The sequence below is a fragment of the Lontra canadensis genome, unplaced genomic scaffold (genome assembly GCF_010015895.1).
Source record: "Lontra canadensis isolate GAN:19392208 unplaced genomic scaffold, GSC_riverotter_1.0 scaffold49, whole genome shotgun sequence".
In the NCBI taxonomy this organism is placed as follows: Eukaryota; Metazoa; Chordata; class Mammalia; order Carnivora; family Mustelidae; genus Lontra; species Lontra canadensis.
In genome coordinates this window covers 12,719,855-12,736,573 of record NW_022631043.1, presented here as the reverse complement: position 1 = coordinate 12,736,573, position 16,719 = coordinate 12,719,855, and the positions used below count along the sequence as shown (strand labels likewise).

Here is a 16,719-nt window from a genome sequence, read left to right as displayed (position 1 = left end):
CCAAGTGACAAAGGAGAGAGTTCTGCCTTCTGGTGAAACTGTTCCCCAGATTTTCTCCACTGCCAAATTCTGCAAAGATAAATGCATGTTCTAGTCATGCAGCCAGGTTATTATGGAATTCTCTGGAAGCTGTCCAAGTTGGACAGAATCCTGCCTCATCTGTACTCTGACTCTAGCTAACCTCCCTGACTGCATCACCCCCTAGCCTCTTACCTGCCTGACTCGGAACCTGTTCCTGCACGCAGCCACCACACACAAGGGCAGCACTGAACTGAATGCTCCTCTGTCCTTCCCCACATGGCAGAACCATCTCAATACCATCTCAATACTCAGCTCACAGACCACATAGCATTTTCTCCGTGAAGCGTGTTCTCAGTCTACCAGGCAGAGTAAGCGTGCTTCCACAGCTATCTGCAGGACATCGGTGATGCACCAAATTCTTCCACGTATGGAAATGAACAGACCTGAGTTCAGATCCTGCCTCTGCCATTTACAAGCTTTGTTCCCTTGAGCCAGTTACTTTCCTTTTTGTAGATCCCTTATAAATAAGACGGGAAGCGAGGTAGTTACCTAAGAACACTGTCAGGTTCTTTTAGTTCATCATCACAGGATGCCACTAGATAGTGTTTATTAAAACTAACAACACTGGAAGCACCAGATGTTTATGCATTAGCCCATTCAAAAGACATTTCCTGGGCATCCCCTAAGCACAGGCACGATTCTGGATTCAGAGGAGAAAGTCAGGTAAACAAATGACTCAGTCCCTGCCCAGAGCAGCTTATTATCTCAATAAACAAAGCCTGAGTCTTTGATGCTGCAAGGTAAGTCTGTTCCCCTTGTTTTACTCTGGAAGGCGAGCTGGCTGCCGCCAGTGACTGCCTTTGGTAACTGGATATCTGCTGTCTGGCTGAAAACAGGGGACTGTTGGGAAGTAAACAAGTCAGAGCTATTTTCAGTACAACAGGCCCCCATGGGAGTCCACCCAGGACCAACAAAAGTTTAACACCATCTAAAAGATGCCCTGCCCCACCTTCCTTAGATGCACGGCCCATTTCAGAGAAGGCTTTGGCCCACCTAGCGACTGGGAGCAGGGCCAGCAGCTGGGTGAAGGATGATCGTGACAGAACCCAGCTCTCCCATAGGTCCGGTCGTCTGTTAACAGACGGAGAGAGGGTGCAGGTTCATTCTGACTTGGCCATGTCTCTCTGAGGAAGACTTAGATTTGGGAAGACAAAACTAATTTGTTTCTTCTCCAAGAAAGGGGGTGTCATGGAGAGCAGAGTGGCTATCCCTCTGGTGTGCAAGGTGTCTGGGGACTCCCAGAGGGCTGAGGAGGGGTTGGCAAGGGCTAAGCCAGGGGTTGGGTCTGGGGGCAAAGAGGTGACAGCGAGGTGGATATAGAGCCCCAGGCCAGTGGCTCCGAGATCAGCAAATTCCTCCGTGACCTCAGGCTCAGGTCGGCAAAAGTCCTCCAGAGCCCTCTTACTGTAGAGAGGGGACTGCTCCTGCAGTGCCAAGTGAGAAGCGGCTCGGGAAGTCATGACACCTGCCGAGGACAAGACCGGAAGGCATAGATAGTGCTGAGAGCAGGTGGCTAATATAGCAAAGCAAATCCAAGGCCACAAAACAGAGTCCTGGGTTGTGGTGCGGCAGGGCTGCTCTCAAACTCCTGCCCAGAGCTTGGGAATCCCCTGGGGTCTTCTCCTCTTGGGGGACTCCATCTGCCTGGGGAGCGGGGTATGTGTGTGGGGGTGACAGCTACCCTCTAGTGCTTAAGTAAGCGGCTGATCTGGTCACAGTGCAAGAGGAGAGGAGTGCTTCCTAAGCAAGTTACAGATTGGGATTGGGAGAGCTCAGTGATCCTTGCTACCTTCATTATTGCTAAGAAGTTTTCTCTTGTTGGGAAAGATATCTAGGTGCATACATGGGCATGGGAGACAGAGAAGATGAGAGAGGGAGAGGCAGAGAGAAGAAATATCTGGAAGCTCTAATTCAAAACAAAACAAGTCATTTACACAAGGACACAAGCCTCCATTAGTCGCACAACTGCCCTAAACAGAATAACATGGGGTGACAGGTAGTGGCATTTATGCAGATGAATGGGAGACAGAAGTACCCACCAGCATTCTGAGGATCACGTCATTAAAAACATAGGGAGAAAATGCAGCTGCTTCTGCTCAAACCCAGCGAAAATCCAAAACAGGGAATGAGCAGTGGAGTGGGTGAGTAGGAGTGGCCCACAGCCCTTGCAGTTTCCTCTGTCAAGGTCACCCTGAGAACTCAGGGAGCTACCACTCAACCACACCTCTGGGGAGACAGGAAAGATACTGGACTATGAATTAGAAGCTCAGTGGGCAGATCTCAGACCTGCCCGCAGGGATGGTCTCAGGAGGTCTTTAACACCTTGTTTGCCAGAACGTGAAGTGTTCTTTCTCTTCTGGGCCTGGGTAGTCTGGCTCTACTTTTGCATTCTGCTTTCCGTCTGTAATTCTCTCTTCCAAACCCTGAGATCCTCCTCAGGTAAGAGCTTTTTTTTTTTATTCAGCTCAATTTCTTCCTCCCAGAGCCTGCTTGGTACAGAATGAATGGGAGGAAGGATGGGCGAGTGAGGGAAGAGGAAGTCTGCTGAGAGAGGCAGCAGGGGATACTGGAAACAACTCTTTCTTTAAATTAAATTAGGGATCAGGTGCCCTGAGCTCTCAATTTAGACTGCACAGTGGTAATTCCTGGCCAGACTAGCTGTGTGGCCTTTAGCAAGTTTCTCGTCTTCTGTGTGCCTCAGTTTCCTTGTGAATGAATAAGGGATTGTAATTGCATCCATTTGCTAGGGCTGTCACAAGCTCTAAATGACACTATGCACATAAACAGCTAATTGCAGTGCCTGGCACATACAGCTACAGACCAAATATTAGCAATTATTGCTATGTAAAAAGAAGTCATTAAAATAAAGCTGGTGTGGTTGAATCAAGCTGGGAGACACACAGCCCCATATGCTCTACCTTCCTCCCTTGTCGCATGATGCTGGAGAGAAGCCCTGCGCTCCCTTTGGTGTTAGAGATCTGTGGAAAGCAGTGAGTGTCACCACAGAAAGGACTCAAGCATGGACATCAGACCCGGGTTCTAAGCCCAGATTCCTGATTTGGAAGAAAGGAAAGTTACTGCATTTCTCTGGGTTGCAGTCCTCAGCTGCAGTTTAGGGATGAGATCTGCCTACCTGACAGCTGTGAGGAAGAAATGAGAGAAAGAATGCGGAGCATTTAGAGCAGTTCTGGACATGTAAGGGCTTCAGGAATTCACCTCCATCCCCGCTAAACACTCCCTCTATGGGTGTGCGGTAGTTCATAATTATTTTCCAAGTGAGCAAAGAAAGCTCCTTACTTACACAGCCACAGAGGAATTTGACAACATCCTGCACCATTTGGACATGTGAAGTGGTCCTTTCCCGTATTTGATGGACAGTAGTAAGTACCCGGGATCTCCTGCAGCCAGACCTGTCAGCCCACTGCCAACACTGGGGACAGATTACAGCCTGACCAAACTGCCCCTTCCAGAGGACACATCTTCAGCAGACAGCAAGAAAAGGAAAATAAAAGAAAAAAAAATGCAAATCAGGAAATAGATGGCTTTTGAAATGACTTTATCAGTTGTCAGACTAGGGTCTCCCAGACAGTTGGTAACTCTGAGCAAATATGAACGAAGGAAAAACCCACAAATTCCCACCTCAAGTTCCATAAGTGACTCAAGAATGACAGCTATCTCATTTCAAGTAAGATAGCAACCTGTTGCATAAAGAAATAAAATTTCCAAACATATGTGGCAGTGCAATTTTTGGCTCCAAGAGGGAAGGAAGAAAAGAGCATTCCTTACACAGGAAACCAAAGATTCCTGACTACTCTGTCCTCCCACTTTCCTCCTTCCTTCCAAAACCAGAGCTTGAAGCTAGATTTTAAAAAGGAAATACAGAAATAGAGGAATTAAGAGAATGGAGAATATTATCTTTAATTCGCTGATTCCTTCAACAGACTATTTTCCTCCTTTTTGCTAATTAACTTTATAACATGGAAAATTTCTAACATGTATAAAAATAAAATAGCCCAGTGAATTTATCAACCACTTTCAACAGTTATCCAATCTTATTCTGTTCTTCCTCCATTCACTTCCCTGTCTCCTATATTATTTTTAAGGAAAATCTCAGACATCATATCATTAAATCCATAATATTTCAATCCAGCTATATAGTGAGCACCTTCTAGGTATGCTTACCCTGGCTGGGCAAAGACAGATAAGGAAGACTCCTTGCCCTCACAAAGCTCGAAGGCGGGGTCGTGGGTCTTCGGAAACATGCGAAGTTGAGGCATTTATTTGTATAACAAGTGTTGTAGAGTATGACCAATGCCAGCATAGTTCTCAATGCTTTATGGTATTAATTTATTTAAATGTAGTCCTCCAAACTCCCCAGCGAGGTAGGTGATATCATCTTTCTCATTGTACCAGTGAGAAAGCTGAGGCACAGAGTGGTTAAGTATTTCTGTCCGAGGTCAAACAGCTAGTAAATGGTGGAGCTGAGGAGCACAAATTGCTCAGAAAGCATAGTGAAGGTGACACAGCATTTTCTCTGGGGCCACTGAGGCGTGAGCAGAAGCTCCCCATGCAGACATGCGAAGGGCAGAGCATGAGCAAAGGTGCAGAAGGGCTCCACACCCAGGAAACAAGGAGTTTTGGAATGGCTGGAAGTGGACCTAGAACAGCACGTGAGGACCTAGAATGGCACGGGAGGGATTGTGGGCACCATGCTGAGCGGTGTGGACAGGCAGTGGGCTCCAGACAGCCAGCAAAGAATACGTGGGCGAAGGATGAGATCAAATCATATTAGAAAGATAACTCTGGGGGCACCTGGGTGGCTCAGTGGGTTAAAGCCTCTGCTTTCAGCTCAGGTCAGGATCCCAGGGTCCTGGGATCGAGGCCCACATCAGGCTCTCTGCTCCACAGGGAGCCTGCTTTCTCCTCTCTTTCTGCCTACTTGTGATCTCTGTCAAATAAATAAATAAAATATTAAAAAAGAAAGAAAGAAAGATAACTCTGGAAATGGCACAGAGGACTGAATGTAAGGGGGAGAAATGGAACCCTAGACATGTCCAGGTAAGCCGGGAGGTGATCAAGCCTGATCCAGAGCCGTGCAAGTGGGAATGGAATGGAGAATACAGAAATAGGAGACAAGGGATATGATGATAACTGGGACTTCCATTTCTCAGAATGTTGACAGAACCCCAAAGCCCGGAACAATAAGAGCAAAGACCACAAATGCTAAAATTGGTGCTGGGCACATCAACAGAAAAGCTGAGAAGGGGCCAGATACCTTCCTGAGCCTTTTAGCCTTTCCCCAGCTCTACTCTCTGGATAAGAGCAGCCTAAAGATTCCTCCAGGAGAGATTTCTTTGCAGAACACTGTTGCCAGTGTAGGGGAGGAGGGGTCTCTCCTCTCAGGCCAAGAGAGGGAACTCGGAAGTCCTCAGGATCAACGAGGGACCAGAGTAGTGGACAAATTCTTGGGAGGACATGACAATCCTCCCGAGAGTTGGGCGGGACAGAATAAGGTGCCTGGCTCACTCTGGTTGGGGGGTGTTGTGGGAGCTGCCCGCAGAGCCAGATGCTGCAGCAGGAAAGGCCTGGAACTTCTGAGTTCATAGGCAAAGGTGTCATATGTGTGTCCATGGGTAAGAGACAGGCTGCCTGGGCTGCTACTTCCCAGTAGGAAGAGGCTGGTCTCCTGTGGCTGGCAGCTGCTTGAGAGGTAGAGCTGTAGCATATCCTGAGAGGTGGTGAGAGAGGGGCCACATCGTGAAAGCACCTGGGAAGGGATGAGGAATGGGCACAGCAGAACCAACCATCCTCTGATGAAAGTGCAGCTTGTGAAGTTGGCCCTGTCTGGCATTGGCTGGTGTCTGGGAACGCAGAGCATCCCCCCCATTCCCAGGAGTGATGACAGTCTGGCTCTCAAGGCCTACACTGATTGTGTAAACAGCATGGTTGATGCCAAACACCTGCTTTCCTTCTGGGAGTCTGGAATTTTGCTATGTACCAGGGAGAGGGACCTACGGATCAGCCCCCAATACATACTCTGGGCACATGGTGTCCAGTGAGCTCGTTGTCACAACTCCTTGTTGGAGAATTAAGCATGTCCTGTGTGACTCCACCGGCAAGGACCTTTGGAAACTCACCCCCAGTTTGCCTGTCTTAGCTCCATGTGTCTTTTCCCTTTGCCGATCTTGTTTTGTACACTTCCGCTATAATAAATTATCACTAAGAGTACTACTATATGCTGAGTCTGTTGAGTCTTCCTAGTGATTCCTCTGACCTAGCCGTGCTGCCAAAGAACCCACCATCACTCCCAAGAGAAGCAATGCCAGCATTTGGGTGTCTGCCAGACAAGAGGGCGCAGATGTCAGATAGGATAACACGGATCATGTAAACCATTTTTAGATTTTAATTTCTCATTTTTCTCCTTGAGCACATCCTGGGGAGAGCAGAAGCAGCGAGGGGTGTGTGGGAGGAGGGGAGAAAGAGCAAATGACAAAAAGAGAAGCAAATGAGCAAGTAGGATGAAAAGAGCACACCCCCTCCCACTTTGCGGAGTCTGACCTGAGGGGAATAGGGAGGAGAGCTGACAGCAGGACGGGGGCTTGGAAGCGATGGGGTAGGAAAAAGTACTGAACTGAGCTGGAGATTAAATTGTGATTTTTTTTTTCATATCAAGCATAACTACAAGTAACTAGGAAGAGGTTAGAATAGCCATGTGATCTCCCTGAAATGTTGCCAAGGATGGGAATGAAGATCCAGAGTATGTGTCTGAGGACAGTGTGGGAGCAGAATCAATCTATTTCTGGATTGGATTTTATCAAGTCCAGACCTCTCAATAATACTGAAACCCACTTTCTAAATGCAAGCAAAACCATAAAACAATACAAGGCATACAGGTAAGCGTGTTCATCTACAGTTAAAAGAATACTGGCTTTAAATTCTAGCTCTGCTTTTTTAAAAAATATTTTATTTATTTATTTATTTATTTATTTGACACAGAGAGAGACAGTGAGAGAGGGAACACAAGCAGGGCAGTGGGAGAGGGGGAAGCAGGCTCCCTCTGAGCAAGGAGCCCGATCTGGGGCTTGATCCCAGGACCCTGAGATCATGACCTGAGCTGAAGGCAGACGCTTAACTGACTGAGCCACCCAGGTGCCCCAAGCCCTGCTCTTTCTACCTATGTGGTTCTGGGGGAAGTTCCTTAATCTCTCTGATTCTCGATTTTTGTCAACCTCACATGTGGGTCACTAGGAGAAGAAATGAGAGAAGACATACTGAGCACCTGGTAGCTTGGGGACACACAACAATAGGACGCTACTCCTACAGGCCAGCCACCCTCTTCCACCTTCTTTGGAGTATCGTGAAATGTTTGGAAGAAGAGTGACTTTGTGGGGTTCGGTTTTTATGATCTTTATTTGCAGGAGTGAGCATTTGCCCGAGTCTGCCTCATGTGTAGTTGGTGAAGCTGGGATGCGGACCCAGAAGGCCTCTTGAACTCAAGAGATCCTGCTTCCGCTAGAAACTGCTAGCTGGTCCTTCTGCCAACAATGGCTTAAAACCATCCCAGTGCACAGTTTTTGGGTTTCCCGCTTACCTTTTCCCCTGCATATTTAGTCTTAATGGGAGAGAGAATGTGAAAGGGGTAGAAATATGCATATTTTGCAAATACGTTTTAAAGCAAACTTTATGCCTCTCTGACTTTCATTTTCCTTTTCTGAGAATGAGGAAGACAGATGAGATGGGTGGTTCTCAACCTCACCGCAACTGGGATCATCTGGGAACTTTTTAAAAATACAGATGCCCGGGGGCACCTGCGTGGCTGAGGGGGTTAAGCCTCTGCCTTCAGCTCAGGTCATGATCTCAGGGTCCTGGGATTGAACCCCACATGGGGCTCTCTGCTCAGCGGGGAGCCTGCTTCTCCCTCTCCTTCTGCCTGCCTCTCTGCCTACTTAATATGATGTCTCTCTCTTTGTCAAATAAATAAATAAAATCTTAAAAAAAAAATACAGAGGGGCACCTGGGTGGCTCTGTGGGTTAGGCTGCTCCCTTCGGCTCAGGTCATGATCTCAGGGTCTTGGGATTGAGTCCTGCATCGGGCTCTCTGCTCAGCCGGGAGCCTGCTTCCCTCTCTCTCTCTCTCTCTGCCTAACTCTCCATCTACTTGTGATTTCTCTCTGTCAAATAAATAAATAAAATCTTAAAAAAAAAATACAGATGTCCAGGCTGTCTTCTCACCAATTAAATCAGAATGTCTGGAGGTGGGGCCGGGGTATGGGTGTTCTCCAGACGCTCCCCAGGTAATTAGGATCGGAAGCTCCCACTGGGCTACATGACGCTTGTTATTCCCACCTCTAGTATTCCTTTGATGATCCCTTAATTAAATAAAGTGTGGCCATAAAGCAGTGGGATGGCTTCCCAAACCTCTCATGAAAAGCTATCTGAATGCCAATCTTTCTCTTTGCGTAGTTGATGGAATCCAGGGCAGCTGTGGACAGACCAATTTGCAGCATGGTTTTAGAATCTTCCAGTGCTACACATCTGGGAGATAATGATGAAATCTTAGACCAAAGGAGTGTTGAAGTCAAATTCTTATGCGGCCAGGCAAGGAATATAAATGTGTGACTGGCGCCTGGGAGGCTCAGTGGGTTAGAGCCTCTGCCTTCGGCTCAGGTCATGATCACAGGGTCCTGGGATCGAGTCCACGTATCGGGCTCTCTGCTCAGTGGGGAGCCTGCTTCCTCCTCTCTCTCTGCCTGCCTCTCTGTCTACTTGTGATCTCTATCTGTCAAATAAATAAATAAAATCTAAATAAATAAATAAATAAATGTGTGACTGAGGCCAGGTATAACAATAGGGAGGGGTGGGGTTTGTGGAACTAAATGCATGTGTCCTGCCTACAGGCATTCAAACAATCTTCTCTCCCTTCCTTCCTTCCTTCCTCTCTACACTCCTCCTTCCCTTTCTTTCCTTTCCCTTCTCTTCCTTTCCCTTTCTCCTTCCCTACCCCTTCCCTTCCTGCTCTCCCCTCCCTTTCTTTCCTCTCCCTTCCCTTCCTTCCTTCTTTTCCACTTTCCTCCCTTCCTTCATTTGTTTCTTAAATATCATCTTGGCAGAATGCATGATTAACTTGTGTGCTTGCTTCACCTGTGCGTCGCCCGTTTGAGACCCCTACTCAAGACATTATGATACATTAGAAAAATAAATAATGAAAATATCGTAAAAACTACTGCCTCCTTACTAGGGCTCCCAAAAGATATGTCTCCTACATTCCACATTGCACTAGACAATGACATTGAGAGAGAGACAAGAGGACCTACTGTCAAACGCTGCTCAGACCTACCCAACCTCCCTTTCTTCACACATCTCCGTGGTTCTACAAATTTGGTTCTTTAATCTTCAATCAAATATATGCTTCCTGTTCTTTGGGTTCTGTGCACCACTCTGATTTCCCTCTTGGGCTTACTGTACCATCTTCCTACATGGAATTCTGAGCAGAAGCTCCTCTCAAGAAAGCATACTCTATAGCTTCAGGGAGGAGAGCCTCTCCAATCCCCTCAACCCTGGAGGGCCTCCCAACCAGCCATCTCCTAACTCAGGATTTCTCGGTCTCAGTATTATTGACATTTTGGGCCAGATAATTCCTTTGTGGGGTGCTAGCCTATACCTTGTAGGATGGTTAGCAGGATATCTGACTCCTACCCACTAGATGCCAGCAGCAACCCCTCCCACAGTAATGACAATCAAAAATGTCTCCAGACATTTCCCAGTGTCCCCTGAGGAGTGGAGACCCACTGCTCTAAGTGCACACAGTGTTCCGGTGCCTGCGAGGAAAATGGTACAGTAAACTCCATCAGTTTGGGACATTGCCAACATAATATCTAAGCTTCCAAAAGAAAGGCCCAGCTGAAAAGGGAACAAGCTTCAGTATGATCAGCTGTGTCAGTTCTATTTAATTGTAAATTTGGACAGGCTCTGCTGACTGAAGTACAGAATGTTTTTCGCCTTGGGCACTGATATTATATTAGAATAAAAGCAACCTGAGAGGCATTTGTTTTTGTGGAAAGTGCATGCATGGGCAAATCTCTGCTCATCAGATTGTTTTGAATTAATGTGGAAGCTATAAATAAAGTTTTTTCTCTTTTGGGGGCTGGCTTTGATCTATTGTTATCCCTTCCTTTTTAGAATCCTTTAAAGGCAATTTTCATTCAGATTCTTCATCAGCGAAGCAAGCCGACTTCAATAATTCCACTCAAAAGCCTCTGTCGCTTTCTGCACACAAACCCCATGTCAATCAGCCAGGCAGCCCTCTCCCCTAGATGACTGTCCCCCTAATGCCCTGGAGAATGGAGGGTGGATAGGCTAGGTTGAGATAACTCAGACAGGCGTGTAATGTGAAGAGAACACGTTTGACTGACATTTTCCTCTTATGTTAAGGTTATTGAATAATTATGGGAGAATTACTGCAGTCACAATTCTTATGTACCCTGGAGGAAGGGGCAAAAAAGAGATGATTGGGGTTATGGGCATGATTCAGAATTCTTATGCCTGGTTGAGTCATTAATAAGTAAATTTCTAAAGCAGCCAGCATTTCTGCAATTGCCGAAATCCACATGTGAAAGATGACACGAGCTTCCATTGTCACAAGGCAGAAGTGAGTCCAGAGTAATCGAGCATTAATGTTGCAGATGGGTCTGGGAGGAGTGTGGTAGGAAGAAGAGAACAACCCCTCCTCTGAAAGAGTCCCAGGCCTGCCTCATACTTGTCTTGTAGTGTGAATTCCTCTGAGACTCAAGTTCCCTTGTGTTTAAAATAAGGGCAGTCCTATTTTCTTCATAAGGCCATAAGAAGTTCTAGATACTACAGCAAGTGCCTGGCATAATTCTTTGTCCATGGAATGTGCTCCCCATCATCATTGCCATCATCATCATCATTCTCTTCCTCATCATTGTCATCATCACTGTGACCACAGCCATCATCATAACTGACACCCTCATTTCTTCTTAGAGAGGTGAATGGGTCAGTGGGTATGTGTTATAGTCTCCTTTTTGTCAATGAAGATAGGTTATTCTTTCCCTGGGCAGGTGGGAGAGAACTTTCTCAGTCTCTTATTTCTACATAAAAGTGGAAAATTCCCCAGAAGTCTGGTCATTGTAGACATTCCATAACCAAGTGGATAATAGGAATATTCACAAAGACTTAGTTCAAAATTCCAGATGGCTACAGAAGGGCTTGTGCAAATTGAATGTATGCTTTCCTGCCTTTCTTTCCCTTGAAGAGTGTGGGCTGTGATTTCATAGATAGTGAAGACCCACTTGTCAGCAAATATCCTCTCCACTCCAACTTGCATGCCAGGGTTGGTTAGTGAAACAGTGTGGATTAATGGGTAGGCCTTGGATAAAGAAGTCAAGTGCATAGGGGATTTTAACACTCCCCTCACTGAAATGGACAGATCATCCAAGCAAAAGATCAACAAGGAAATAAAGGCCTTAAATGACACACTGGACCAGATGGACATCACAGATATATTCAGAACATTTCATCCCAAAGCAACAGAATACACATTCTTCTCTAGTGCACATGGAACATTCTCCAGAATAGACCACATCCTGGGTCATAAATCAGGTCTCAACCGGTATCAAAAGATTGGGATCATTCCCTGCATATTTTCAGACTACAATGTTCTGAAGCTAGAACTCCATCACAAGAGGAAATTTGGAAAGAACCTAAACACATGGAGACTAAACAGCATCCTTCTAAAGAATGAATGGGTCAACAAGGAAATTAAAGAAGAATTGAAAAAAATCATGGAAACAAATGATAATGAAAACACAACGGTTCAAAATCTGTGGGACACAACAAAGGCAGTCCTGAGAGGAAAATATATAGCGGTACAAGCCTTTCTCAAGAAACAAGAAAGGTCTCAGGTACACAACCTAACCCTACACCTAAAGGAGATGGAGAAAGGACAAGAAAGAAACCCTAAACCCAGCAGGAGAAGAGAAATCATAAAGCTCAGAGCAGAAATCAATGAAATAGAAACCAAAAAAACAATAGAACAAATCAATGATACTAGGAGCTGGTTCTTTGAAAGAATTAATAAGATTGATAAACCCCTGGCCAGACTTATCAAAAGGAAAAGAGAAAGGACCCAAATAAATAAAATCATGAATGAAAGAGGAGAGATCACAACTAACACCCAAGAAATACAGACAATTATAAGAACATACTATGAGCAACTCTATGACAACAAATTTGACAATCTGGAAGAAATGGATGCATTCCTAGAGACATATAAACTACCACAACTGAACCAGGAAGAAATAGAAAGCCTGAACAGACCCATAACCAGTAAGGAGATTGAAACAGTCATCAAAAATCTCCAAACAAACAAAGCCCAGGGCCAGATGGCTTCCCAGGGGAATTCTACCAAACATTTAAAGAAGAACTAATTCCCATTCTCCTGAAACTGTTCCAAAAAATAGAAATGGAAGGAAAACTTCCAAACTCATTTCATGAGGCCAGCATCACCTTGATCCCAAAACCAGACAAAGATCCCATCAAAAAAGAGAACTACAGACCAATATCCTTGATGAACACAGATGTAAAAATTCTCACCAAAATACTAGCCAATAGGATTCAACAGTACATTAAAAGGATTATTCACCACGACCAAGTGAGATTTATTCCAGGGCTGCAAGTTTGGTTCAACATCCACAAGTCAATCAATGTGATACAACACATTAATAAAAGAAAGAACAAGAACCATATGATACTCTCCATAGATGCGGAAAAAGCATTTAACAAAGTACAGCATCCCTTCCTGATCAAAACTCTTCAAAGTGTAGGGATAGAGGGCACATACCTCAATATTATCAAAGCCATCTATGAAAAACCCACCGCAAATATCATTCTCAATGGAGAAAAACTGAAAGCTTTTCTGCTAAGTTCAGGAACATGACTGGGATGTCCATTATCACCACTGCTATTCAACATAGTACTAGAAGTCCTAGCCTCAGCAATCAGACAACAAAAGGAAATTAAAGGCATCCAAATCGGCAAAGAAGAAGTCAAACTATCACTCTTTGCAGATGATATGATACGATATGTGGAAAACCCAAAAGACTCCACTCCAAAACTGCTAGAACTTGTACAGGAATTCAGTAAAGTGTCAGGATATAAAATCAATGCACAGAAATCTGTTGCATTTCTCTACACCAAGACAGAAGAAAGAGAGATTAAGGAGTCAATCCCATTTACAATTGCACCCAAAACTATAAGATACCTAGGAATAAACCTAACCAAAGAGGCTAAGAATCTATACACAGATAACTATAAAGTACTCATGAAAGAAATTGAGGAAGACACAAAGAAATGGAAAAATGTTCCATGCTCCTGGATTGGAAGAATAAATATTGTGAAAATGTCTATGCTACCTAAAGCAATCTACACATTTAATTCAATTCCTATCAAAGTGCCATCCATTTTTTTTCAAAGAAATGGAACAAATAATCCTAAAATTTATATGGAACCAGAAAAGACCTCGAATAGCCAAAGGAATATTGAAAAAGAAAGCCAAAGTTGTTGGCATCACAATTCCGGACTTCAAGCTCTATTACAAAGCTGTCATCATCAAGACAGCATGGTACAGGCACAAAAACAGACACATAGATCAATGGAACAGAATAGAGAGCCCAAAAATAGACCCTCAACTCTATGGTCAACTAATCTTCGACAAAGCAGGAAAGTATGTCCAATGGAAAAACAACAGCCTCTTCAATAAATGGTGTTGGGAAAATTGGACAGCCACATGCAGAAAAATGAAATTGGATCATTTCCTTACACCACACATGAAAATAGACTCAAAATGGATGAAGGACCTCAATGTGAGAAAGGGATCCATCAAAATCCTTGAGGAGAACACAGGCAGCAACCTCTTCGACCTCAGCCACAGCAACATCTTCCTAGGAACATCGCCAAAGGCAAGGGAAGCAAGGGCAAAAATGAACTATTGGGATTTTATCAAGATCAAAAGCTTTTGCACAGCAAAGGAAACAGTTAACAAAACCAAAAGACAACTGACAGAATGGGAGAAGATATTTGCAAACGACATATCAGATAAAGGGCTAGTGTCCAAAATCTATAAAGAACTTAGCAAACTCAACACCCAGAGAACAAATAATCCAATCAAGAAATGGGCAGAAGACATGAACAGACATTTCTCCAAAGAAGACATCCAGATGGCCAACAGATACATGAAAAAGTGCTCCATATCACTCGGCATCAGGGAAATACAAATCAAAACCACAATGAGATATCACCTCACACCAGTCAGAATGGCTAAAATTAACAAGTCGGGAAATGACAGATGCTGGCGAGGATGCGGAGAAAGGGGAACCCTCCTACACTGTTGGTGGGAATGCAAGCTGGTGCAACCACTCTGGAAAATAGCATGGAGGTTCCTCAAAATGTTGAAAATAGAACTACCCTATGACCCAGCAATTGCACTACTGGGTATTTACCCTAGAGATACAAACGTAGTGATCCGAAGGGGCACGTGCACCCGAATGTTTATAGCAGCAATGTCTGCAATAGCCAAACTATGGAAAGAACCTAGATGTCCATCAACAGAGGAATGGATAAAGAAGATGTGGTATATATATACAGTGGAATACTATGCAGCCATCAAAAGAAATGAAATCTTGCCATTTGCGACGACGTGGATGGAATTAGAGGGTATCGTGCTTAGCAAAATAAGTCAATCGGAGAAAGACAACTATCATATGATCTCCCTGATATGAGGGAGAGGAGATGCAACATGGGGGGTTATGGGGGTAGGAGAAGAGTAAATGAAACAAGATGGGATTGGGAGGGAGACAAACCATAAATGACTCTTAATCTCACAAAACAAACTGAGGGTTGATGGGGGAGAGGGGGGGTGGAGTTATGGACATCGGGAGGGTATGTGCTATGGTGAGTGCTGTGAAGTGTGTAAACATGGCGATTCACAGACCTGTACCCCTGGGGATAAAAATATATTATATGTTTATAAAAAATAAGAATAAATAAAAAAAGAAAGAAAGAAAGAAAGAAAGAAAAGAAAGAAAGAAAGAAAGAAAGAAAATCAATTGCACATGGAATCAAATACCAATTCTTCCATGTATTGGTTGTGGGACCCTTACTCTCTCTAGGCTTCAATGTCTTATCCTGAAAAGATGGGTAAAATAATTGTTACCTCACAGAGGATTATTCTGGTGCAGTTTCTGCTAGGATGTGAGATGAACTAGAGGGGAGGATTGTGTTCAGTGACAGAAGCGCATCAAACAAAAATAATTTGAAAACTAAGTGCTGTAAGATGCTGAGGCCAAGGCAACTGTTTTGTCCTAAGTCAAGAGTTGAATACCAATGAGAGAGGAGAATTTCCTTCTCCTCCACCCAAGTTACTGGCCACACTGTGTAAGGCTGGAGGGAGAGTAGAGGGGGAGGCTCTTTTACATCTGTGATCTAAGATGCAGCTGGTCCCAGACACAAAGGATCAGAGAGCCACAGGCAAAATATCAGGAGCATCGGAAATGTTTCCTTAGGAGGAGAGTCAAAGTCATCTGTGGGTTCACAAAAGACAATCCAAGAGATCTGTGAGCCAGAAAGGAAGATTAGGAAGGAGCCGAGTCTCATAAATTGTGTTGTTTAGGATGAAGTCGGAAACTGTTGCTTGTTTATTGTGACCCTAGTGTGTCATGGGAAGCAATGGTGACATGTGGATTTACAAACTGCTCATCCTTGCAGCAAACAACAAATGCAATGTTAGGTTTTTTTGGAAAGGCAGAATTCTGTCCCAAAGTGCCTTACTAGTAATTAGGATTCCAGTTCCTAGACCCAGCTCTGCCCTCCCTGTGCTGCTGTGGATCATAAACTAGATTTTGCTGATTTGACAGTCATCTATAAGATCAATTGTTGACTTTGCTGGAGAATCCTCATCTGGAAGGTCAAGCTATTGAATTTGGTAGTAATTCTGTGGTTGTTCTATCTGAACCTTCAGGAACCTATGTCCAAAGTTCTCGGGATGTGTTTCAGTGAACAAAGAAAGACTTCAATCTTCAGTCCTCCTAGAACAGAGGACAATCTCTCTACACCAAACCTAGCTATTAGCCCCAAACACTCAAGGAATCAATTTTATTCTGTTACACAATTTAGAACTCTGTTCTCTCAGCAAAACGTGGCTAGCACATAGGTCTTCCCTAAGGAAAGAAAAAATACCCTGGAGAGAAATCCCATTTTAACCAAAATATGACATGTGCACCTCAGAATGGCATCATCCCCCTACAACGAGATGTCTCACCTGTCCTATTATACAGACCTGAATTGCTCACCGAAGGCTCTCAGTAGCCCATGGGGAAATAAAAGCAAAAACAACTTCGCTTTTCAGAGACTTTAGAGACTTTTCCTCATTTGGAGTGTGTGCGGAAATGAATTTTAAGCACAAATCCGTGCTTACTGAGCTTGAAACAAATTGGAATCTTGACCACAAGGAATGAAGGTGGCTAATCTAATTTGAAGAATGCATGCAAGCAAATGAGTGCCTGTGAGCTTCCTGGAACCCATGGCCTTCTATTGCCAAATACTTGAGAAAGAGAGCGAGAGGAA

General features: G+C 44.5%; 1 long non-coding RNA gene across 1 annotated transcript in view; it reads right to left on the bottom strand.

Annotated features, from left to right (window-relative positions):
- Positions 1 to 3,515, bottom strand: part of LOC116876999 — a 30,015-nt gene extending 26,500 nt beyond the window's left edge. Inside the window, exon 1 of the long non-coding RNA XR_004384509.1 lies at positions 3,383 to 3,515. This is a non-coding gene — a long non-coding RNA (uncharacterized LOC116876999). The remainder of the gene's footprint in view (positions 1 to 3,382) is intronic.
- Between the last annotated feature and the right edge of the window lie 13,204 nt (positions 3,516 to 16,719).